The sequence below is a fragment of the Oncorhynchus mykiss genome, chromosome 9 (assembly GCF_013265735.2).
Source record: "Oncorhynchus mykiss isolate Arlee chromosome 9, USDA_OmykA_1.1, whole genome shotgun sequence".
Lineage (NCBI taxonomy): Eukaryota > Metazoa > Chordata > Actinopteri > Salmoniformes > Salmonidae > Oncorhynchus > Oncorhynchus mykiss.
The window spans coordinates 39,169,975-39,197,370 of record NC_048573.1 but is presented as its reverse complement, the minus strand read 5'-3'; the positions used below and the strand labels follow the sequence as shown (position 1 = coordinate 39,197,370).

Here is a 27,396-nt window from a genome sequence, read left to right as displayed (position 1 = left end):
AACCACACATGCAGAGATCATCCATTCACCTAATCTAAATTTTGACTCATCACACCAAAGGACAGATTTCCACCAGTCTAATGTCCATTGCTCGTGTTTCTTGGTCCAAGCAAGTCTCTTCTTCTTACTGGTGTTCTTTAGTAGTGGTTTCATTGCAGCAATTCAACCATGAAGGCCTGATTCATGCCGTCTCCTCTGAACAGTTGAGATGTGTATGTTACTTGAACTCTGTGAAGCATTTATTTGGGCTGTAATCTGAGGTGCAGTAATGAACTTCTCCTCTGCAACAGAGGGAACTCTGGGTCTTCCTTTCCTGTGGCGGTCCTCATGAGAGCCAGTTTCATCATAGCACTTCATGCTTTTTGCAGCTGCACTTTAAGAAGCTTTCAAAATTCTTAACATTTTCCAGATTGACTGACCTTCATGTCTTAGGGTAAGGATTGGACTGTTGTTGCTCTTTGCTTATTTGAACTAAATATGAACTTGTTCTTTTACCAAACAGACCTATATTCTGTATGTCACCCCTACCTCGTCACAACACAACTGATTGGCTCAAACACACATCAAGAAATAAACTCCACAAATGATCTTTGAACAAGGAACACCCGTTAATTGAAATGAGTGTGCAAAGCTGTCATCAAGGCAAACGGTGACTACATTAGATGTGTTTAACACTTTTTTGGGTTACTACATGATTCCATGTGTTATTTCATAGTTTTGATGCCTTCACTATTATTCTACAATGTAGAAAATAGTAGAAATAAAGAAAAAACCTTGAGTTTGCTGATGACACAACAGTGGTAGGCCCGATCACCGACAACGATGAAACAGCCTATAGGGAGGAGATCAGAGACCTGCATGTGTGGTGCAAGGACAACAACCTCTTCCTCAATGTGATCAAGACAAAGGAGATGATTGTGGACTACAGGAAAAGGAGGACCGAGCACGCCCCCATTCTCATCGACGGGGCTGTAGTGGAGCAGGTTGAGAGCTTCAAGTTCCTTGGCATCCACATCACCAACAAACTAACGTGGTCCAAGCACACCAAGACAGTTGTGAAGAGGGGGCGACCAAACCTATTCCCCCTCAGGAGACTGAAAAGATTTGGCATGGGTCCTCAGATCCTATAAAGATTCTACAGCTGCACCTTCGAGAGCATCCTGATGGGTTGCATCACTGCCTGGTATGGCAACTGCTCGGCATCCAACCGCAAGGCACTACAGAGGGTAGTGCGTACGGCCCAGTACATCACCGGGGCCAAGCTTCCTGCCATCCAGGACCTCTATACCAGGTGGTGTCAGAGGAAGTCCCGAAAAATTGTCAAAGACTCCAGCCAACCTAGTCATAGATTGTTCTTTCTGCTACCACACGGCAAGCGGTACTGTCAAGTCTAGTTCCAAGAGGCTTCTAAACAGCTTCTACCCCCAAGTCATAAGACTACTGAACATCTAATGAAATGGCTACCTAGACTACTTGCATTGCTACTCTCTGTTATTATCTATGCACAAGTCACTTAATAACTCTACCCACGTATGCTAACCGGTCGACCCCTATATATAGCCTTGCTATTGTTATTTTACTGCTGCTCTTTAATTATTTGTTACTTTAATTTCTTATTTTTTAACTATCTTTCTTAAAACTGCATTGTTGGTTAAGGGCTTGCAAGTAAGAATTTTGCTGTAAGGTGCATGTGACAAATACAAGTTGATTTGATTTGATTAGATCACTTGTTTTGATACTGCCCATATGTAGCTTGTTTTTGGTCACAGGTTCAGGAATGGCCGAAAAATTGCAACATTTACATGGAGCTACTGTATATTTACAAACACTTACAGATGGGGGATTGGAAATGATGCAGACAATTACATTGATAGAAAGCACAATCTGTCTTCAATATTTAAGCTGATCTACCCCCTAAATAAACACAAGTAGAATAATAAGACTTGCCCATGAACTCACCGCTTCAGCAGTGTATAAACAATGCAAGCCAAAAAAAGAGAAAGAATGTGAGATATGGCATGGAATATATTGATTTACAGTAGCAGTACACTGATAGGTTATTGATACAGTTTAGAGATGGCATTTGCAGATCCAGAGAGAGAGGGAGTGAGAGAGAGAGAGAGAGAGGGGGAGAGGGAGAGGGAGAGAGAGAGAAAGAGAGAGGTAGACATGTTGTCCGGGGCGAGTATTGAAGATGCAGTCAACATGGTAATAGCACGGCCGTGTGTGTGTGTGTGTGTGTGTGTGTGTGTGTGTGTGTGTGTGTGTGTGTGTGTGTATTGAGAAAATAAACATGAACGATTTAAGATGGAGGATGGGTCCAAAACGAGCAGCTCTCTCATGACTGATGATGTTTGTGTCTTTGAGAGCCATTAGGCAGCTGTTTTCAGGCATGACGCTAGGCAGGCACAAGAGGGAGAGGGGGAGGAAGAGAGGGAGGGAGGCAGGAAGTGAGAGGGGAAGGGAGGAAAGGAGAGAAGGAAGATAAAGACAGAGGGGTAGAGTGAGGGACGGCAATAGGTAGAGGGGATGATATAGAGAAGGAGAGAAGAGAGAGGATCAAGAGAAAGACGGGCAGAGGAGAGTGAAGGGAGAGAGACTGAGGAACTGTGACACGAGATGGAGTCGGGTGCACAGGTAGGTCTGACTGTACCTTGATCATGTGTCTGTGTATGGGAGGCAAAATGTGTTACTGTTTACCCAACCCATGTTATATCACTTTGCAATGAAGACTTTGTACTGAGGAACATTCTCTCACTTTCCACTCAAACAGATCCGTAACACTAGCTTTGTGTGTGTGTGTGTGTGTGTGTGTGTGTGTGTGTGTGTGTGTGTGTGTGTGTGTGTGTGTGTGTGTGTGTGTGTGTGTGTGTGTGTGTGTGTGTGTGTGCGCGCGCGCGCGCGTAAGGTAACACAACAACTTCAGTTACACCTCAACTAACACAAGTGAAATGCACAACACACTCAGGAGGGGCAGACAGAAATGAGAGAGAGAGAGAGAGTCTATCTCAGTTCTCTGACTCAAAACGGAGAAAAAAAATCAAGAAGAAAAAGCCTCCCACGATAACATGAGTCATACTAGAGAAAAACTCAACAAACAACAAACAAACAAATGTCTAAAAAGGGTTATTGAGCGGAGACAGACAGGCTGGTGCAACAAACTGAGGCAGAAAACAAATACTAGTTCATGAAAATAAACTATAGACTTTGTATGGAGAATTCTCTTTGGCCCGTCTACGTTGATGTTTCAACAGCATTTGACTAATCTCTCTGACGCGATTCTCCAACGTGTTATATCTGTACTAAAAAGGTTTTTGTAACGGAGTCGAGCAATCTCCAGGGTTATCCACATACTTTTGCATTTATAGTGCATGAGTATGTTTTCTATACCTGTTCGCGCCTCTCCCTGTGGAATTCCTGGTCCCCGGCAGCGTTTGGAACTGCCGATCTACATGCAAGAACGGCAAGTTCATCTCAGCCTATGCTACCCTTCAAAACCCCTGACTTTTTGGCCCTGACGGAGACATGGATCACCCTGGAGCACACTGCTACTCCAGCTGCTCTCTCTTCATCCGATTACTTTTTCTCTCATAGTCCGAGAGCATCTGGTTCTAATTCCTCCTAAACTGAGATGATCTTTTCTCCCTCTCTCACCTGTCCATCTCCTCATTTGAATTCCATGCTGTCACTGTTCCAACTCAAGTCACTCACATTGTCATCTATCGCCCACCAAGGTGCCCTTAGAGAAATTGACACCTCGATAAGATCATTTCCTGAAGATGGCTCACCACTCTTCGTACTTGGCGACTTCAACCTGCTGACGTCTGCCCTCGATTAATTTCTTTCTGACTCTCTCCTTCCCCTCCTTGCCACAGTTGACCTCACACTTTCCCAGTCCCCTTCCACTCACAAGGCAGACAATACGCTTGACCTCATCTTAACTAGAGTCTGTACTCTTACTAATCTCACTGCAACCTCCATCCGGGTTTCTGATTACTCATTTGTTTCCTTTTCTGTCTCCCTTTCCTCCAACCCTAGCTACTTAACCCCTACCAAGATGGTAATGCGGTTTTGCAATCTTTGCGCTCCTCTTCTACCTTCGCTCCCTTCTGCTAAACGAAACTTCCGGAGGACCTATCATCCTTTCACCTCTTCCTCTCTACCTTCACCTGTATCTGCTGCTAAAGCCAGATTCCTTCACTCAAGCTTCTGCCTCTAAGCCTAGGAAACTCTTTTCCCACCTTCTTCTCCTGCCTTAATTCTCCACCTTTCCCCCTCCCCGTGGACGACTTTGTCAACCACTTTGAGAAGAAGGCTGACGACATCCGACCCCATCCCCTCCTCCCTTCCCCCAGACCATCTCTGGAGACCTTCTCCCATTCCTCACTTCCCTCATCAACTCATCCCTGACCACCGGCTGCGGTCCCTCTGTGTGCCTGGCAGATGTCTCAGCGTGGATGTCGGCCCACCACCTCAAGCTTAAATTTGACCAGATAGAGCTGCTCTTCCTCTCGGGAAAGGCCTCTGCCCACTCAAAGACCTCTCTGTCGCGGTTGACAACTCCACGGTGTCCCCCTCCCAGAGTGCAAAGAAGCTTAGCGTGACCCTGGACAACAAACACCCTGCAAAACATCAAAGCAGTGACTCACTCCTGCAGGTTCATGCTTTACAACATCCGTAGAGTACGACCCTACCTCACACAAGAAGCGACGCAGGTTCTAATCCAGGTACTTGTATTCTCCCGTCTGGACTGCTGCAACTCGCTGTTGGCTGGGTTCCCCGCTTGTCCCATCAAACCCCTGCAACTTATCCAGAACGCTGCAGCCCGCCTGTTGTTCAACCTTCCAAGTTCTTCCATGTCACCCCGCTCCTTCGCACAATCCACTGGCTTCCAGTTGAAGCTCGCATTCCACTACAAGACCATGGTACTTGCCTATGGAGCAGCAAGATGATTTGCCCCTCCCTACCATCAGGCTATGCTCAAACCTTACATCCCAACCCCAGCACTCCGTTCTGCCACCTCTAGTCTCTTCGCCCTTTCCCGATCAGCCCAGTCCAAGCTCTTCTCTGTCCTGGCACCGCAATGATATCCTACTTTATTGAGGAGAAATGTACTTACCATGACCGTGACATGTGGTTGTCCCACCTGTCTGCTAAATGACTTAAATGTCAAATATAACGCTGGGAGAGGCAGACAGACGAGACAGACTCAGGTTTCCTGTGTCAGATAAAAGTCTCTCTCCTCGTTCTTTTTCGGGTGCGAGAGAGGGGGCAAGCAGGGAGGCGGTCGGGCAGGCGGGGGATGGGGAGGTGGTTGTCTGGTGAGCGAGGGGAGGGAGTTGTGAGGCTAGGCGATACAGACAGCGGCGGCTGTTGCCCAACCAGCCAGCCAGCCCCAGTTTCATAATCTCTGTTGACAAAACAGAAGTGCAGCGCGCCCCGGTCAGATCATGTAAACACCCAGTAGGAACATGAGACAGTCAGACCTGCCGTCTACAGCCGTGCTGATATTTAGCTCACTGCTCTGACAATGACTGGCTGTAGTCAGGTTGGTGAACTCCACTATAATTAGCCCAGTTAGGAAAAATCCATAATCCATATTGCATTGGGTTGACACTAGAGAATGGTTGGCATGCAGGACTGACTGAGGCATTATGGGTAGAGGAGTCTTTCTGGTGATCTAAGTCCGTGTGACACAATGCGGCAGAATCCCAGAGTCACCTGCAGATATCCCACTTCTCCACTCTACCCCCTCCTCTCCATAACCATCATTCTCTCCTCCCTCTCTTCCCCTGATCTACTCCTCTCCTCCCCCTGCTCTCTATATACCACCTCTAAAGGCATACTCTCTCTCATATCCACCCCACCTCTCTTCCTACACCACCACCATCCCTCTCTTCACTTGAGTGCGGGTGTGTTTCTGTCACCTGCAGACTAAGGTAAAGATTAATGCTTTATTTCTGTCTCTATGGCAGGCAGAGCAGGGAGACTAATTAGATTTCTCCTGCTGCCTCCCCAGCAGCCTCTCTCTCTTTCCACCTTTCTCTCAAACCTCCCTCTCTCTACCACAAAATCTGCCCTCCCTCTCTCATCCCTTCCCTCTTTCGGCCTCTCTCGCTACCCTCTGTATCGCTCACCCAATTCTTCTTCCTCCCTCTGGAACCTGTACCATCTCCCAGGGGAGAACGCTTTGAAACAAAACAAATCCAAAATGGCTCCTGGAGTAATAGCCCATCGGTCTAAATGACCATGTCCTCCCGTGTCGCTCAACCTCTATGGTCTGGCCAAGGGGGTCAGAGAGAATGTTGTGCTGCATAACAGATGAGTAAAAAGTCAACAATAGAGATCCCACTCCATTCTCACTCTCTGTCTACAACAGATTATAGGCCTAGTCCACCTAAACAGGTAACCATGCCAACGGCCGTGTGATGACAAGTGACCCACCTTGTGATGGAGCCTGGAGTGGACGAGACGAGTTCTCTCTGGGAGATAATGGTCCTATTCTGGACTGGTCTACTGGTCTTCTACGCTGGTGTCTATAAAACACACACACAATAATAATAATAATAATAATAATAAGCACTTTTGCAAGACATTTTATATTCTGTTATGTTGTCAAAATGATGTTTATACGTTATTAAATCAAGTTGTTAATGACCACCCAGGAAACATCATTCACATGGTAATGAGGAGCAGGAGACATGAGGCAGGAAGCCTGGAGCTTTCGGTAAACGTCGGACGCTTTGTGGGAACGCGCTCACACACACACAACTTCTGAATCCCGAAAAAGGGTGTGACATGACTTTGACAGCAAGTACAGAAGTATTAGAGAGAGACCGAGGGGTGAGCGGTCGAGTGCCTGTGAAACCAAGCCAACACGCACAAACAGACCACTGGCTTAGACTAGACCGTCATCCTAACAATGTTGCCTTTTCATTTTTGTCCTGGGCTGAAATACAGAGAGGAAGAAGCGCCTCGGAAGAAGAGAATACTATCCTCTTGGGGTAAGGAGTGTGTAACCATGGTGAGAGGTAGGCGTTTCCATGACACCCTGCCTTCAGCGTGAGCGAGCAAGACGGCCAAGCCACCTCATGTTCCTCTGTGTACGCGCATTGTGAGTGCATGTGCGTACGTGTGTGTGTGTGCGCATTTCACTCTTAGTCTACACCTTGTTGTTTACGAAGCATGTGATAAATAACATTTGATTTGATCTTTGTTGTGCTTTAGAGTGTGTAATGCACGAGTGTATGCATGTGTGAGAGAGAGAGAGAGAGAGAGAGAGAGAGAGAGAGAGAGAGAGAGAGACAGACAGACAGAACATGTGCCTGCATGTGTAGGTTTGTACATCAGTGTGTGTGTGTGTGTGTGTGTGTGTGTGTGTGTGTGTGTGTGTGTGTGTGTGTGCCTGTACGTGCCTGTGTGCCATACAGCATCCAGCCTGACCGTTGGCGGCACCACTTGATGAGGACCAGATGGGGGCTGTCAGGGGGTCTCTAGTTATGGTGACGTATGGATCCTCAAAACCAACAAAAGAACCACCGTCAGCCGATGGGTTTCCTATTAATTGAGAGGTGGGAAATAGAGAGAAATAGAGTGAGAGAAAGAGGGACTGGTTAACCAGGGTGGATTTATAGCATGTCCGTGACCAAAGGGGAATCGACTCGTTTTTTGACCAAACATTCTCTGCTACACACGCACACACACACACACACACATAAACAAAAACGGACTTCCAGTGAGTGTTTAAGCATTGGGGGAAAAGAGGGGACAGAGAGGCCTTCAGTGGGATCATTAATGCACCATTGTGCTCGACTCGCATCAACTCTGAGCTTTAGCAAAGCCCTAAAGAACAGCACCAATAAATGCTACAGTAGCTGGCTGCATGTGTCGCTTCTGTAGACATGTTGGGCCTTGAAGAACAGTGAGAACGAGCTTAAGATGCATCGAGTGTGTGTTCAGCTTACAGGCACGGAGGCACGCTCTCTCGAAGGCTTTTCCAGACCCCTCTTCTCATCTCATCTACGCTCTCTGTTTAGCCCACTCTGCTCCTCAATTACACTTTGCACAAAAAGAGCCTGTGCTTTAACTATAAAAGAGACTGGGGGTGTGCGTGTGTGCGCGCGTCCCTCCCTTTATGCGCATGAAGCCGCCGCCGCGGCATATAACCACACAAATCACTAAATTATTCACATCGTCTCACCTTGGTCTTGTTAAACAAACACCATTAGAGTCCAAAGTGATTTGAAGACAGATAAAGGATTGCTCCCCTTAATAATTACAGTCTTTAGTTCCATTCTGCGCTCGGCGCACCCGGTGGGTCCGCCTGTCATCAATGTCTGGCCTCAACAACACAGCCCGAGGCTCAGCTAAATAATGGAGAGAATGTGGAAGAGGAGGGAAGGAGGAGAAAGAGATGACTTGGATCTCAGACTGGGACTGCGGGGGGGGGGGGAATCTGGAGAGTCAACTGGCGAGTCAGACAGTATGGAGGTAGGGAGGCTACAGGTGCAGTAGGAAAGCATGGTCCGCCTGCCTGTCTGTCCCTGCAAAGGACTGCCACAGGTAGAATGGGGAGATCAGCCTCAGTTCAACGCAGGGCGAAGCCTATGTGTTCGTCTGTCCATCGGCCTGGCCTGTCTGTCTGTTTGCACCTGGAGATCTGCCTGATGTTTCATACGGGCAGGCAGCCAGCAGACACACCTCGATTCAGAACACATTCATACCATAACGGACAATCAGGACAATGCAACTGCAGCTTTGGGGCAGAGCACATTTGTGTAGTGAGCAAACGACATACTAAAAAATGGCCAATGATATACTCTCACACATACAGTAAGAATCTCTCTCTCTCTCTCTCCCTCCCTCTCTCCCTCCCTCCCTCCCCCCTTCTGTCTGACTCTCTTTTTCTTTGTGTGTTCTGGCACAGAATAAGGGAGACTGTTTCTGCGTTAGCCAGCACACACAAACAGCCCAGTGAGGCCCACATAAAGCTACATTATATGTGTGTTTGTGTGTGTGTCCTCCTCAGTCATGGGTGTGCTCTGGGTGACTCTGCTTTAGCTGAGCCCTATTCCCCTCCAACAAAACCGGCACTTACAGACTAGTAGAATAGGAGCCAAGCTACATGTTGGCACCTGGCCTCCCCTTAAACAAATCACACCACAGAGGCTAATAATAATGTTTTTTTTTTTATAAAAAAATGGATCCACAGCCCAGCTCAGCTCCAAAAAAGAGGGGCTACCAGAGAGGGGGGAGTGGGGGAAGGCCATCATACAATCTATATTCTCCCCAAGTTCATCAACAACAACAAAAAAGGAGCTTGTACAAAAACGGACCACTGACTCAATTTACGACATGAGACGCGGGTGACCGTCTCCGCTGTCATAGGTCCCTAATTCCAGCCAATCAGAAAGGGAGTAGCAACATTTGGCCATTTGGAGACACAGTAAGTGCCTTCATTGGATGCGTTCCTTGACTAACACTTGTGTTAGGAACAAACACCATCACCAGACAGAGCCGCGGCTCCAACTCTTACCAACAATACCTCCACAGGCAGGGACAACTTAACAAACAGAAAGAGGAGGGTGAAATAAATGGACTGGTCCCAGATCTGTATGTGCCTTAGGGGCAATTCCACGGTAACGGAATTGTGCATGAGACTCCGATTTTTCACTTTCAAATGTATGCCAAACAAAAACCATTGATTCCAAAAGTGCTACAAACCATACAACTCTATGCACAATGACTCCTTTTAACAATTTACACGGAACATTTTACAAAAACACATTTACTTTATTGGTCATTGAACTAAAGTAAGTGGATTTACACCCAGTAACGGAATATTATCATGGGTCGCTGATCTGTACTACACAGAAATGCATAATTCTAGATATGAATATCATTCCCTTCATGTTGATGTATCCTAATAGCTCCTTTGCATAGTTGGGTATTATTTGGGTATTATTTGACACACGGGCTTAATGAGCCCCGCCCCCCAAACAAGACCAAATTTGGTTGGTCTGAATGGGACCAAATCTGAACCAATCATAGACGTTTGGCTTGGGCGGTATACCAAATATACAGTGCATTCGGAAAGTATTCAGACCCCTTGACTTTTTCCACATTTTGAAGCATCTTTGGCAGCGATTACAGCCTTGAGTCGTCTTGGGTATGACGCTACAAGCTTGAGACACCTGTATTTGGGGAGTTTCTCCTATTCTTCTCTGCAGATCTTCTCAAGCTCTGTCAGGTTGGATGGGGAGCGTTGCTACACAGCCATTTTCAGGTCTCTTCAGAGATGGTTGATCGGGTTAAAGTCCAGGCTCTGTCTAGGCCACTCAAGGACATTCAGAGACTTGTCCCGAAGCCACTACTGCGGTGTCTTGGCTGTGTGCTTAGGGTCGTTGTCCTGTTGGAAGGTGAACCTTCGCCCATGTCTGAGGTCCTGAGCGCTCTGGGACAGGTTTTCATCAAGGATCTCTGTACTTTGCTCCGTTCATCTTTGCCTCGATCCTGACTAGTCTCCCAATCCCTTCTGCTGAAAAACATCCCCCCAGCATGATGCTGCCACCATCATGCTTCACCGTAGGGATGGTGCCAGGTTTCCTCCAGATGTCACATTTGGCATTCAGGCCAAAGAGTTCAATCTTGGTTTCATAAGACCAGAGAATCTTGTTTCTCATGGTCTGAGAGTATTTAGGTGCATTTTGGCAAACTCCAAGCAGGCTATCATGTGCCTTTTACTGAAGAGTTGATTCCATCTGGCCACTCTACCATAAAGGCCTGATTGGTGGAGTGCTGCCGAGAGGGTTGTCCTTCTGGAAGGTTCTCCCATCTCCATAGAGAAACTCTAGAGCTCTGTCAGAGTGAACATTGGGTTATTGGTCACCTTCCCTGACCAAGGCCCTTCTTCTCCCCCGATTGCTCAGTTTGGCCAGTCGACTAGCTCTAAGAAGAGTCTTGGTGGTTCCAACCTTCTTCCATTTAAGAATGATGGAGGCCACTGTGCACTTGGGGACCTTCAATGCTGCAGAAATGTTTTGGTACCCTTCCCCAGATCGGTGCCTCGACACAATCCAGTCTCTACGGACAATTCCTTTGACCTCCTGGCTTGGTTTTGTTCTGACATGCCTGTTTTTGATTTGTCATTATGTGGTATTGTGTGTAGACTGATGAGGATTTTTTTATTTAATCCATTATAGAATAAGGTAATGTAACAACATGTGGAAAAAGTAAAGGGGTCTGAATAATTTACGTATTGTAGCTACTTTTTAAGTTGATACCTGCAGTCAACTATCTCCTAATAATATGTTAGGAGATAAAGCATTCTTACAATTCACCGGTCACATTATTTTACGATATGAAGCTTACCGTAGTTCCCCAGAACAGTTGAGTCAGTTATGTGTTTGTTTGTAAACAGCACAACGGGAGACGACGGGAGCTGGTGAGTCTATAGCGTTCTATATCTATTGGAGAGTCTCCGTTGTGCAGCACACATGAGGTAATGAAGTTACACTTGTGTGCAATTCACTGCTAAAATGTTTGATAACTTGTTTGATCCAGAGCTGTGGATGAGTTGTCTGTACAGCAGCCATTTTTCCCCTGTGCTTCCTACTAGCGTTTTTGTTCCTACTCCTTTCTGCTCTGTGTACACGTGCTGCTCTTCTTCTTCAGAAAAGCATGCATCACAGCTTTGTTCACGTGCACAATTTCTCTCGTTCACTTTCGCTTGTAAATGTCCACACCCACCGACAATGGCATTCGGTGGCTACTAGCTATGCTTGTACAACTTTATAAGATAGATTTGCATGTTTTTGCAATTAGTTTGTTTGTTTTTCGCTCATTAGCATTTAGATAACAGCGGCAATTTTGCAATTTGTTTGTGCTAAATTAGAATCTGGTAATAGAGGCCCAATCAACTTTTCTTGCATTTTTAGCGCCCACTTGTGTGCTATGCTGGTAATACTGTAAATACCGGGATAAGAGAAGGGCGGTATGACAATTTGAAAATCTGGACACCTCCCCAAGCCTAACAGACATCTATGTTTCGGACATCAAATTACAGCACAGTAGAGATCAGTGCATTGCACAGCACAGTAGAGTACAGTATAGTTCAGTACATTAGTGTAGTCAACTCGTGTGCTCTGCTGTGTACTGTACTCTATTGTGCAGTACAGTATTATACTCTACTGTTTTTACTTCACTGTACTATACTCTTTAAACTTGGGTCTGGTCTGGCCTGGACCAAATCATGGACATCTATGTTTGGACCAAACATCTACATCTGTAGACGTTGAAACGAAAGCCGGTCCGGACGTTGAAATCAAGGCCAGGATGGACTGAACACATTTTCAACATCCATGGACACCCGCTGTCAGTCGGTGCTCAGTGGGTAAGGATGCTGGTTACAGTGAATAAAAGCGGGGGCTTACGAGTAGGTGTCAGTAAGAGCTGGGAGAGACATTAACTGGAGAGAGAGAGAGAGAGAGAGAGAGCGAGAGAGAGAGAGAGAGCGAGAGAGAGAGAGAGAGAGAGCGAGAGAGAGAGAGAGAGCGAGAGAGAGCGAGAGAGAGAGAGAGAGAGAGAGAGCGAGAGAGAGAGAGAGAGAGAGAGAGAGAGAGAGAGAGAGAGAGAGAGAGAGAGAGAGTCCAGACCGTTTTCACACTTGCTTTGACCACGCAGAAAAAGAAAACAGTTATGAACATAACAGTATACCAGTGGAAGGGGAAGACTGTAGCATGTGACCCAATTCTGTTTTGTGACGACTACGATTACCCATTGTAGCCAATTCAATTGCAGTAATTTCGTTAATGATTTTGCAGAAATTCTGTTACCAATTTGTATACCAAATAGGTGCACTACATGACCAAAAGTATGTGAACACTTGCTTGTCAAATATCTCATTCCAAAATCATGGGCATTAATATAGAATTGGTTCCCCCTTTGCTGCTATAACAGCCTCCACTCTTCTGGGAAGGCTTTCCACTAGAACATTGATGCGGGGACTTGCTTCCATTCAGCCAAGAGCATTAGTGAGGTCGGGCACTGATGTTGGGTGATTAGGCCTGGCTCGCAGTCACCGTTAAGATTTCCCTTCACTGGAACTAAGGGGCCTAACCCAAACCATGAAAAACGTCCCCAGACCATTATTCCTGCTTCAACAAACTTTACAGTTGGCACTATGCATTGGAGCATGTAGCGTTCTCCTGGTATCCACCAGACCCAGATTTGTCCGTCGAACTGCCAGATGGTGAAGCGTGATTCATTACTCCAGAGTCCAATGGCGGCGAGCTTTACATCACTTTACGTTGACGCTTGGCATTGCGCATGGTGACCTTAGGCTTGTGTGCGACTGCTCGGCCACGGAAACCCATTTCATGAAGCTCCTGACGAACAGTTCTTGTGCTGACGTTGCTTCCAGAGGAAGTTTGGAACTCGGTAGTGAGTGTTGCAACCGACAGGCTATTTTTTTACGAGCTACGCGCTTCAGCACTCAGAGGTCCCATCTGTGAGCTTGTGTGGCCTACCATGTCGCAGCTGAGTCGTTGTTGCTCCTAGACGTTTCCACTTCACAATAACAGCACTGGGGCAGCTCTAGCAGGGCAGAAATTTGACGAACTGACTTGTTGGAAAGGTAGCATCCTATGATGGTGCCATGTTGAAAGTCTCCGAGCTCTTCAGTAAGGCCATTATACCGCAAATACCGTTCGTCTTTTTTCTGGAATAATTTTCTAAGATTCCTTTTCCATCTGTTTGACCAGAAAGCAAAGCATTTGCCTATTCCCTAAATTTAGGATATAAAATGGTTGAAACATTTATCTATGCCTTATTTTCTAAAAAATATAGATTCAGCTTTCAATCACATGTTGGTGCTCATGGGTCCTTTTACATGGAAATGCCCTTTGTGAACTTCTCTGACTATCATTGCCATGCCGTAAAATCTGATCTAGGACCTGGTTAAGATCACTCCTCACTGCCGTCCTGAGATCAGAAATAACTCTGCTAGCAGGCAGCAGCCCAGGGTGTGTCTACCGTGGCTGCCACCAAACCCCCATTTACATATTCAAAAAATAAGGAAATAGGCGTTCGCATGAGTCATCCCTTCCAAGAACCTACAGTACCTACTGCAACTCCAACATCCCTAACCTTTACTCAACAGTCAAGTTTATATACACACACACACACACACACACACACACACACACACACACACACACACACACACACACACACACACACACACACACACGCACGCACGCACGCACACACACACACACACACACACAGGGAAGACTCAAAGTTTCTAAGTCCTACGTAATGATGAAACAGTTTGGTGGTAGGAACTCTCTCGCAGAACTGAGTAGTTTTGTAGTCAGACATAACTGTTGTCATCCTACACAAAAGTTTGCCATACACAATGGGATAAGTAAGTCGTTGAGCTAATCTACAATCCGATTAGCTAGTTTACCACCCACCTTCCCTAGAATGGGCCAACCGGAGTTCAACCTTCCCTAGAATGGGCCAACTGGAGTTCAACCTTCCCTAGAATGGGCCAACTGGAGTTCAACTGGCACTAGAGTTGCTGAAGCCACGGACTGCGGTCCAAACTGATCCAGTGTGTGTAGAGTAGAGCAACAATAGAACTACACTGAGCCAAAGCTGAGGCCAGCCATGTGCTGAGCATGTGTGTAAATGTGCACAGAGCTGCTAGTGTCAAAACCTGCACTGTTATAGACTGAGGAAAGGGGGGGAGGGGGAGAAAAGGGAGATGGAAGAGGGTGAGTTATTTTGGAACTTTTGTGAGTGTAATGTTTACTGTTCATTTTGTATTGTTTATTTCACTTTTGTTTATGATCTACTTCACTTGCTTTGGCAATGTAAACATTTGTTTCCTATGCCAATAAAGCACCATATATTGAAATTGAGAGGTCATGAGCAGATGAGCTCCTGCATTTTTCATGTTCTTAAAAAAAGATTTAGAGTTAGATAAACTTAGATTTTTTGTCAGGGACATATACATTGTAACATAACATTCACTCCAAATCAAAACTCAAAACCTGGTTTTGTATGGAATTACAGAATCACTTAAAGGGCTTATAACTACCAAAGATGATTATTCCAAAGCTATACAGCAAATGCTCTGGAAAACAACAGAAACCTGAAAACACCATCATGCCTGGAACTGAGTGAGTCATGTTTAGTCTGAAGCTATATTTTATTTCCAAAAGCCAAGAAGATAAAATACATTACATTACTTTATAAGGACTGAATGCTAAATTAAGGCTGCCAAGCTTGATACAACCTCAATTAGCACTGACATGTCAAGTGAGAGGTGTCAAAGACCTTTAGCCCAACAATGGCAGGAGAGTCACACAGTCTGCTCCAACCAAATTAGAGGTAATTAAAATGCAGTACCCTGTGTATGTAAAGTATGATAAGACACGAAAAGAGCACAAAATGAAGCTCCTTATGGAAAATAAAGAGACACTTTTTGCTGACTATTATAAAAATGGAAACATCAGCAACCTCATCTTCCACACAGACCATCCCCTGGCGTGGCACAGTGCTATATTAGCACACTACCCCTCTGTTAAGAGGGGGGGGGGGGGGGGAGTGTTAACTTCATTGGGATAGGGGGCAGCATTTTCAGTTTTGGATGATAAGCATGCCCAGAGTAAACTGCATCCTACTTAGTCCCAGATGCTAATATATGCAAATTATGTATATATTAGTAGTATTGGATAGAAAACACGCTGAAGTTTCTAAAACTGTTTGAATGATGTCTGTGAGTATAACATAACTCATATGGCAGGCAAAAACCTGAGAAAAAATCCAAACAGGAAGTGGAAAATCTGAGGTCTGTAGTTTTTCAACTCAGCCCCTATTGACGATACAGTGGGATATTGGTTATGTTGTACTTCCTAAGGCTTCCACTAGATGTCAACCGTCTTTAGAACGTTGTTTGATGCTTCTACTATGAAGGGGGGCTGAATGAGAGGGGAATGAGTCAGAGGTCTGCCAGCAGCCACGAGCTCAGTCACGCGCGCATTCATATGAGAGGTAGCTCCTGTTCCATTGCTTTTCTACAGACAATGGAATTCTCCGGTTGGAACATTATTGAACATTTATGAAAAAAACATCCTAAAGATTGATTCTATACATCGTTTGATATGTTTCTACGGCCAGTAATATAACTTTTTGGAATTTTCGTCCGACCTTTCCGCTGGATTTGTTTACCAAACGCCCTAACAACATAAATAAATGATGAACTTCATCGAACAAATCTAACATTTATTGTCAAACATTTATTGTGGAACTGGGATTCCTGGGAGTGCATTCTGATGAAGATCTTCAAAGTGAATATTTATAATGCTATTTCTGACTAATGTTGACTGCGCAACATGGTGGATATTTATTTTGGCTGGTTTGGGCTCTGAGCTCCGTACTCAGATTATTTAATGGTATGCTTTTTCCGTAAAGTTTTTTTGAAATCTGACACAGCGGTTGCATTAAGGAGAACTTTGTCGAAAGTTCCAAGCATAACACTTGTATTTTCATCAACATTTATAATGAGTATTTCTGTAAATTGATGTGGCTCTGCAAAATCACCACATGTTTTGGAACTACTGAACATAACACGCCAATGTAAAATGAGATTTTTGGATATAAATATGCACTTTATCGAACAAAACATACATGTATTGTGTAACATGAAGTCCTATGAGTGTCACCTGATGAAGATCATCAAAGGTTAGTGATTCATTTTATCTCTATTTGTGCTTTTTGTGACTCCTCTCTTTGGCTGGAAAAATGGCTGGGTTTTTCTGTGACTTGGTGGTGACCTAACATAATCGTTTGTGGAGCTTTCGCTGTAAAACATTTTTGAAATCAGACAGTGTGGCTGGATTAACGAGAATTTTATCTTTAAAATGGTGCCTAATACTTGTATGTTTGAGAAATTTGATTTATGAGATTTCTGTTGATTTGTATTTGGCGCCCTGCAATTTCATTGGCTGTTGGCGAGGGGTTCTGCTAGCGGGAACCCCGTTCCCAGACAGGTTAACAAGGGGTGGAAACTCAGGATATTAGACAATAGCTAATATAAATCTCTATAAGTCGAACAGTATTGGTACAGGGCAACCCCAAACAGTTTCAGCTGAACTTTCACATAATCAAAGAATTAGCTCAGCAGGAGAAGCTCTCCCTTGAAAAAGATACCCCCACCCCGAGCGGGTCAGACCAGACCTCTTCATTATTTAACCCCACAGACGAGCAACCCCAAGCGGAAAGTCAACCTCCCTGCACAGAGTACTACCCTCTCATTGAAATGAAGGATACATTTGCCCAGCTGGAGGTAAGGCAGGTGGAGCTGGAACAGCAGGTGATTACACTCCAGGCAGCACAGACCCAGACAACAGTCCAGCACAACAACACCTCCTTAAAAAGACCCGGAGAGCTGGAGGTGGAGAGAGACATATCTGCACTCTGGACTATGGTGAGACAACTTCAACAGGAGAAAAAGCAGGAGCAGGAGAAGAACAGAGCACTAGAAGAGAGGGTCAGACTCCTGGAGGAGAGGTAGAAGGGGGATGGAGTGTGACAGAGAACAACCCACTAGAGAGGTGGCCACCCCCGCAGAGAAGCCAGCAGAACAGCCCACCTCAGCTCCCAACAAAAGTCTCGCCACCACAGGAGAACAGTCCACCCCAGACCCTAACCATGTCGACATCACAGCGGGACAGACAAATAAAGAACCCCAAGCCCAGGGGATCTCACCCCCTCTGAGCACCCCACCTGTCAGCCCTCCTGACAACCCCCCCACACCCACTGAGGACATACACAAGACACAGATTGTTCTCCTTATGGACTCAAATGGGAAATATATACAAGAAAATAAACTTTTTCCCAAACACAGTGTGTCTAAACTCTGGTGTACAAACACCCAGCGCGCCCTAGACCTTCTGTCTGAGGACCAACTAGGTTCACCTAGCCACATAATAATACATAATAATACACACAGGCACAAACGACGAGAACACAGCAGGAAAGGGTGGCCACAGCACTGAACGGAGTGATTGAAAAAGCTTCTACTACTTTCCCCAATGCACAAGTGGTTATATCCACCCTGCTACCACGAAAAGACTTCCACCCTGATACCATACAGCGGGTAAAAGCAATTATTTCCCATGACTGTGCCTCAAAACCAAATGTTTAACTGGCCCACCCCTCCACCCTAGACTTGATCACCCTTTGTGACCAGGTCCACCTATACAAGGCAGCAGTGCCCACCTTCGCCTGGACCCTAAAGGACATCGCTCTCAAACGCAGTCCCAACACTTCATACAGGAGCAACAGATCAATAGACACCCCGCCCAAACAAACGAGACACTCTCCCAGACCCCTTGACATACACATACAGGATCCACGCCGAGAGGACCTACATCCAGACCACAACACCCCCAGCCACATCCAAACCCCCACCCCCACCCCAACCAATCAACACTCCCCCAAGTCAACCATGCCCACACCCCATTTAGGCCCCCTCAGATCAGACCTATGCCCCTCCTGCCCACCCCATGCACCCCACCCCCGCAAAGAGGGCCTCAACATGGAAGTCACACATACGCCCAAGCCATGAGCGGGGAAACAGGCCCAACCCCCACTCTTACACTAGCCCAAGCCAATGGCATGTACCAGATGCTCAGCAGGATCTGCTCACACTTACTGGCCTGATGCAAAACCACACGACCAACAACACTGGACAGTTTATGGAACACAAAGCATTCACTATCTCATCCTGGAATATCCAAGGCCTGAGGTCAACTGCCTTTGGCCTAAAGAGCAGGAACCTGGACTTCATCAAAGAAATCGGAAATACAGACATTGTCATCCTACAAGAAACATGGTATAGTGGAGACAGACCCACTGGTTGCCCTCTAGGTTACAGAGAGCTGGCAGCCCCATCCTCCATACTAACAGGTGTGAAACAGGGAAGGGACTCAGGGGGTATGCTAATTTGGTATAGAGCATAACTAACTCTATTAAATTAATCAAAACAGGAACATTTGGCTAGAAATTCAAAAGGAAATGATCTTAACAGAGAATAATGTCCTCCTGTGTGCTACCTATATCCCCCCACTAGAATCCCCATACTTTAATGAAGACAGCTTCTCTATCCTGGAGGGGGAAATCAATCATTTCCAGGCCCAGGGACATGTACGAGTCTGTGGCGACCTAAATGCCAGAACTGGACAAGAACCTGACACCCTCAGCACACAGGGGGACAAACACCTGCCTGGAGGTGACAGCATTCCCTCCCCCATATGCCCCCTTAGGCACTACTATGACAACATAACCAACGAAAATGGGTCACAACTCCTGCAGCTCTGTCGCACGCTGGGAATGTACATAGTCAATGTTAGGCTTCGAGTGGACTCCTATGGTAGGTACACCTATAGCTCATCTCTTTGCAGTAGTACTGCAGACTACTTTATCACTGACCTCAACCCAGAGTCTCTCAGAGCGTTTACAGTCAGCCCACTGACACCTTATAAGATCACAGCAAAATCACAGTCTACTTGAACAGAGCAATACTCAATCATTAGGCATCAAAGCCAAAGGAACTGAGTAATATTAAGACATGCTATAGATGGATTGAATGTAGTGTGGAAACTTACCAAAAAACAATTAGGCAACAACAAATCAAATCCCTTTTAGACAACTTCCTGGACAAAACGTTCCACTGTAATAGCGAAAGTGTAAACTTGGCAGTAGAAAATATTAACAGTATATTTGACCTCTCAGCTTCCCTATCAAATAAAAAAAAATAAAAACAGAAAACTGAAGAAAATTAACAACAATGACAAATGGTTTGATGAAGAATGCAAAAACCTAAGAAAGAAATGGAGAAACCTGTCCAACCAAAAACATAGAGACCCAAAAAACCTGAGTCTATGTCTTCACTATGGTGAATCACTAAAACAATACAGAAATACACTAGATTTGATTCTCCAATTACCTTGAATGAACTACAGGACAAAATAAAAACCCTCCAACCCAAAAAGGCCTGTGGTGTTGATGGTATCCTCAATGAAATTACAAAATATACAGACAGCAAATTCCAATTGGCCAAATCAAAACACTTTAACATCTTCCTTAGCTCTGGCATCTTCCCCAATATTTGGAACCAAGGACTGATCACCCCAATCTACAAAAGTGGAGACATATTTGACCCCAATAACTACCGTTGGAAATGTGTCAACAGCAACCTTTGGAAAATCCTCAGCATTATCATTAACAGCAGACTCGTACATTTCCTAAGTGAAAACAATGTACTGAGCAAACGTCAAATTGTCTCTTTACCAAATTATCGTACGACAGACCACGTATTCACCCTGCACACTCTAATTGACAAACAAACAAAACAAAACAAAACAAAAGCAAAGTCTTCTCATGCTTTGATTTCTAAAAAGCCCTCGACTCAATTTGGCATGAGGATCTGCTATACAAATTGATAGAAAGTGGTGTTGGGGGAAAAACATACAACATTATAAAATCCATGTACAAAAACAACAAGTGTATTGTTGAAAAAGGCAAAAAAATACACGCATTTCTTCCCACAGGGCCATGGGGTGAGACAGTGATGCAGCTTAAGCCCCACCCTCTTCAACATATAAACGTCCCTTTTTCAGGACCATGTCTTTCAAAGATCATTCGTAAAAATCCCAAAAACTTCACAGATCTTCATTGTAAAGGGTTTAAACACTGTTTTCCATGCTTGTTCAATGGACCATAAACAATGAATGAACATGCACCTGTGGAACGGTCGTTAAGACACTAACAGCTTACAGACGGTAGGCAATTAAGGTAGTTATGAAAACTTAGGACACTAAAGAGGCCTTTCTACTGACTCTGAAAAACACCAAAAGAAAGATGCCCAGTGTCCTTGCTCCTCTGCATGAATGTGCCTTAGGGCTGCTGCAAGGAGGCATGAGAACTGCAGATGTGTCCAGGGCAATTGCAATAAATTGCAATGTCCGTACTGTGAAACGCCTAAGACAGCGCTACAGGGAGACAAGATGGACAGCTGATTGTCCTCGCAGTGGCAGACCATGTGTAACAACAACTGTACAGGATCGGAACATCCGAACATCACACCTGCGGAACAGGTACAGGATGGCAACAACAACTGCCCGTGTTACACAAGGAACGCAAAATCCCCACATCAGTGCTCAGACTGTCTGCAATAGGCTGAGAGAGGCTAGACTGAGGGCTTGTAGGCCTGTTGTAAGGCAGGTCCTCAACAGACACCACTGGCAACAACGTTGCCTATGGGCACAAACCCACCGTCGCTGGACCAGACAGGACTGGCAAAAAGTGCTCTTCACTGATGAGACGCGGTTCTGTCTCACCAGGGGTGACGGTCGGATTTGCGTTTACCGTCGAAGAAATGAGTGTTACACCAAGGCCTGTACTCTGGAGCGGGATAAGTTTGGAGTTGGAGGGTCTGACATGGTCTGGGGCAGTGTGTCACAGCGTCCTCGGACTGAGCTTGTCATTGCAGGCAATCTCAACGCTGTGATTTACAGGGAAGACAACCTCCTCCCTATGGTACCCTTCCTGCAGGATCATCCTGACATGACCCTAAAGCATGACAATGTCACCAGCCATACTGCACATTTTGTGCGTGATTTCCTGCAAGACAGGAATGTCGGTGTTCTGCCATGGCCAGCGAAGAGCCCGGATCTCAATCCCATTGAGCACGTCTGGGACCTGTTGGATCGGAGGGTGAGGGCTAGGGCCATTCCCCCTAGAAATGTCCAGGAACTTGCAGGTGCATTGGTAGAAGAGTGGGGTAACACCTCACAGCAAGAACTGGCAAATCTGGTGCAGTCCATGAGGCGGAGATGCACTGCAGTACTTAATGCAGCTGGTGGCCACACCAGACACTGACTGTTACTTTTGATTTTGACCCCCCATTTGTTCAGGGACACATTATTCCATTTATGTTAGTCACATGTCTGCGGAACTTGTTCAGTTTATGTCTCAGATTTTGAATCTTGTTATGTTCATACAAATATTTACACATGTTAAGTTTGCTGAAAATAAACGCAGTTGACAGTGAGATGATGTTTCTTTTTTTGCTCAGTTTATATTAACGAATTGGCGAGGGCATTAGAACAGTCTGCACCACCAGGCCTCAACCTAGTAGAATCTGAAGTCAAATGTCTACTGTTTGCTGATGATCTGGTGCTTCTGTCACCAACCAAGGAGGGCCTACAGCAGCACCTAAATCTTCTGCACAGATTCTGCCAGACCTGGGCCCTGACAGTAAATCTCAGTAAGACCAAAATAATGGTGGTCCAAAAAAGGTCCAGTAGCCAGGACCACAAATACAAATTCCATCTAGACACCGTTGCCCTAGAGCACACAAAAAAACTATACATACCTTGGCCTAAACATCAGCGCCACAGGTAACTTCCACAAAGCTGTGAACGATCTGAGAGACAAGGCAAGAAGGGCATTCTATGCCATCAAAAGGAACATAAAATTCGACATACCAATTAGGATCTGGCTAAAAATACTTGAATCAGTTATAGAGCTCCATTGCCCTTTATGGTTGTGATGTCTGGGGACCCGCTCACCAACCAAGAATTCACAAAATAGGACTAACACCAAATTGAGACTCTGCACGCAGAATTCTGCAAAAATATCCTCTGCGTGCAACATAAAACACCAAATAATGCATGCAGAGCAGAATTAGGCTGATACCCGCTAATCATCAAAATCCAGAAAAGAGACGTTAAATTCTACAACCACCTAAAAGGAAGCGATTCCCAAACCTTCCATAACAAAGCCATCACCTACAGAGAGAAGAACCTGGAGAAGAGTCCCCTAAGCAAGCTGGTCCTGGGGCTCTGTTCACAAACACAAACAGACCCCACAGAGCCCCAGGACAGCAACACAATTAGACCCAAACTAATCATGAGAAAACAAAAAGATAATTACTTGATACAATAACAGACAAACAGAGCAAACTAGAATGCTATTTGGCCTTAGAGAGTACACGGTGGCAGAATACCTGACCACTGTGACTGACCCAAACTTAAAAAAAAAAAAATGTATTTTAAATTTTACCCCTTTTTCTCCCCAATTTCGTGGTATCCAATTGTTGTAGTAGCTACTATCTTGTCTCATTGCTACAACTCCCGTAGGGGCTCGGGAGAGCCGAAGGTTGAATGTCATGCGTCCTCCGATACACAACCCAACTAGCCGTACTGCTTCTTAACACAGCGCGCATCCAACCCGGAAGCCAACCGCACCAATGTGTCGGAGGCTACACCGTGCACCTGGCAACCTTGGCTAGCGCGCACTGTGCCCGGCCCGTCACAGGAGTCGCTGGTGCGCGATGAGACAAGGAGATCCCTACCGACCAATCCCTCCCTAACCCGGACGACGCTAGGCCAATTGTGCGTCGCCCCACGGACCTCCAGGTCGCGGCCGGTTACGACAGAGCCTGGGCGCGAACCCAGGGACTCTGATGGCACAGCTAGCGCTGCAGTACAGCGGGAGGCCCGACTGACCCAAACTTAAGGAACGCTTTGACTATGTACAGACTCAGTGAGCATAGCCTTGCTATTGAGAGAGGCCACCGTAGGCAGACCTGGCTCTCAAGAGAAGACAGGCTATGTGCACACTGCCCACAAAATGAGGTGGAAACTGAGCACTTCCTAACCTCCTGTCAAATGTATGACCATATTAGAGACACACATTTCCCTCAGATTACACAGATCCACAAAGAATTCGAAAAACAAACCCGATTTAGATAAACTCCCATATCTACTGGGTGAAATACCACAGTGTGCCGTCACAGCAGCAAGATTTGTGACCTGTTGCCACAAGGGCAACCAGTGAAGAACAAACACCATTGTAAATACAACCCATATTTATGCTTATTTATTTTCCCTTTTGTACTTCAACCATTTGCACATCGTTACAACACTGTAACTGTAACACATAAGACATTTGTAATGTCATAATTCTTTTGGAACTTCTGTGAGTGTAATGTTTACTGTTGATTTTTATTGTTTATTTCACTTTTGTATATCTACTTCACTTGCTTTAGCAATGTTAACATGTGTTTCCCATGCCAATAAAGCCCCTTGAATTGAATTGAATTGAGAGAGAGAGAAGGAAAATAACTGTTGAAGGCTGGGACACATTCCAGTGTGTTAGCTACGACTGGCCGGCTGTGAAGCTGCTCCCGAGACACAAGCAGAGCAGAGATAAGATAAGGAGGTGGGGAAATAAACACACATCCTCAGCTAAACCCCGAAGAACAATAACAGAGTGTGACGGGACACGTGTGGAGCGTGTGTGTGTGATATATCACACATTACCTTTATCACCTAGGTGAGGCTGGAGGCAAGAGACACTTCACAACAACACGTTCTACGGGTAACTGCCAAAATGAAGGAAACACCAAAGTAAAGTGCCTTAGTAAGGCGTTGGGCCACTACCAGCCAGAACAGATTCAATGCAGTGCCTGGAACTCTACAGGTGGGATGCGACACCATTTTTTTCAACGATAAATTCCATCATTTGGTGTTTTGTTGATAGAGGTGAAAACCGCAGTCTCAGGTGCTGCTCCAGAATCTCCCAGAAGTGTTGAATTGGGTTGAGTGACTGAGACACACACACACACACACACACACACTTTAAACCCCCTATGCTCATTTGAGGCCCCTCTTTCAAACCTATGAGATCTCCTCTTCTAGCCATGGTAGCCACAATAACGGGCAATTTGGCATGTTTATACATGACCCGCAGCATGACGGCATGTTAATTGCTTATTTAACTCAGGAACCACACCTGTATGGAAGCACCTCAAATCAAATCAAAGTTTATTCGGTCGCGTCGACAAATGTTATCGCTGGTGCAGCCAAATGCATGTGTTTCTAGCTCCAACGGTACAGCAATAATACTAAGCATTACAAAACAATACACACATAATCCAAAAAGCATATAGAAAGAAATGAAGAAATATCAGAACGCGCAATGTCAGAATCCGGAAAAAAATGTAGACCTGTATACATACACACACACACACACACACACTGGTGTGTACAGCAGTAGTCACATAGGATCATTCATAACTAAACCTGGCACCATGCGGAGGGGATTTTTTCAACAGTAACAGCAGGGACTGGGAGACTAGTCAGGATCGAGGGAAAGATGAACAGAGCAAAGTACAGAGAGATCCTTGATGCAAACCTTCTCCAGAGTGCTCAGGACCTCAGACTAGGGTTAAGGTTCACCTTCCAACAGGACAACGAACCAAAGCACACAACCAAGACAACGCAGGAGTGGCTTCGGGACAAGTCTCAATGTTCTTGAGAAGCCCAGCCAGAGCCTGGACTTGTCCCCGATTGAACGTCTTTGGAGAGACCTGAAAATAGCTATGCAGTGACGCTCCCCATCCAACCTGACAGCACTTGAGAGGATCTGCAGTGAAGAATGGGAGAAAGTCCCTAAATACAGGTGTGCCGAGCTTGTAGCGTTCTACCCAAGAAGACTCGAGGCTGTAATCGCTGCCAAAGGTGCAACAGAGTACTGAGTAAAGGGTCTGAATACTTATGTAAATGTGATATTTCAGTTTTAAAAACCTGTTTGTGCTTTGTCATTATGGGGTTTTGCATGTAGATTGATGAGGATAAACACCTATTTAATCCATTTTAGAACAAGGCTGTGATGTAACAAAAAGTCGCACTGTACATACTGTAGACGTTATTAAAGTGACCAGTGTTCAATGGATCTATGTACATAGGGCAGCAGTCTCTAAGTTGCAGGGTAGAGTACTGGGTAGCAGGCCTACAGTAAAGCAGTGTCAAGATATGACCAGGTAACAGTGTTACACATTGCTTTTCTTTCTGTCTGCACAACAGGGGGAAGAAGGGAGAGGTTAGAAAGTAAAAGGGGAGTGGGAGAGAGAGAACACTATAATTTAGAGTGAAAAATATATATATAATTATATCCCTCCCTGGGAAAATTACATAGTTTCCAAACATTCTGGTGGGTCTATTTATAATATAATTACGCATATGCGGGCGGGTGTTTTATACCTCCCTGGGCCATTGTGTGCGTGCGTGCGTGCATGTGCACACAGGAGGCTACTCAGACCTCATTACTGTAATAGGTCAATCAATAAGCCCCGCCCCCTAACCCCGCCCTGAAAGTCACTCTGCTGCCATGGCAACAGAAGGGAAGCGCCATGAAAAAAGCATCAGAGAGACAGGAACCATGACACACACACACACACACACACACACACACAACCATCCCTCCCTCTCACCCCCATTCTTTCACAGTGTCTCGCTCTCCATGTATTGTCTTACTCGATCACTTTCAGCTAACCGCTAAACCAAACCCGAGTCACAACAACTTTAAGAGATCAGAAATCTGCTCTCCAAAAAAAACGACACACCATTCCACCTACTGTACGTTACCACTACACCCGAGTGTGACGTGAGAGCGCATCAGACAGCTACGTTGATTTAAAAATATATACTTCAATTAGCTTAGCATAGCCGTGTCACTGATGCAACTGCTTAGGGATTTCCCAATGATCCAAAAAGGTTCTGAGAACGTGGTTTATTTAAAGAAACAGTGAGCTACACTATATCTTTCTATGGGATTAACAGAGTATCCTACCCAGTCCCAGTATCAAGTGTTGAACTTGGACAACAGGACAAACACTGAAAGGTTTGATATGCTATCGCTGAATGCGATCGGACATGAGGCTCCACGGTGAAATGTGAAGCTGACGGGAAGCTTGCCTTTCCACCGGCCAATCATCTGCTCCTGTTCTCCCTCTGTCCTCACCTGGTAACCTAACACACGCACATTCCCCATAAGGACATGTTTCTCCCCCTTAGATTATAGTATTAAAAACAGACCAGGTTACTTATCCAAATACAATAATAAGACCTCTGATCTGCCAGTGAGACACCATGATCTGTCCTGAATATAGCGGCAGTCATAAAAGCAACAAGAAACACCACAATGTAGTGTAAATGCTAGCTCAGGTCAGAAGGAAAAGCTGGAGCTCACAGTAGAGTTCAGAGAAAGATAAAGAGAGAGGGAGAGAGAGAGAGAGAGAGAGAGAGAGAGAGAGAGAGAGGAACAAAGGGACCGAACGAGAGAGAAAGAAAAGGGGGTTCAGGTTGGGTAAATCGGCTCCATCTGACAAATGTCGAGCACGCCAGACCAGCGTACAGAACTCTGAGCCATCCGTTCAGACACTGGGTCTAATGTATAGCCTACGTGACTACACTGCAACACAACAGTCAGGTGACATGGGTTGTTAAGGACAGACTGTATACTGTATCCCTTTCCTAC

At 45.5% G+C, this 27,396-nt stretch overlaps 1 protein-coding gene across 4 annotated transcripts in view; it reads right to left on the bottom strand.

The window, feature by feature from the left end:
* Positions 1-27,396, bottom strand: part of LOC110531165 (nuclear receptor coactivator 3) — a 126,054-nt gene that overhangs the window by 40,038 nt on the left and 58,620 nt on the right. For 2 of the 4 annotated variants that reach the window (XM_036987940.1, XM_036987941.1), the window contains exons 2-3: positions 7,416-7,557; positions 6,445-6,536 (exon numbers count right to left, since the gene is read on the bottom strand). The exons of 1 other annotated variant lie outside the window; for it this stretch is intronic. The gene's annotated coding sequence lies outside the window, so the exon portion shown is untranslated. The remainder of the gene's footprint in view (positions 1-6,444; positions 6,537-7,415; positions 7,558-27,396) is intronic. One more of the 4 variants, XM_036987942.1, reaches the window with a different exon arrangement.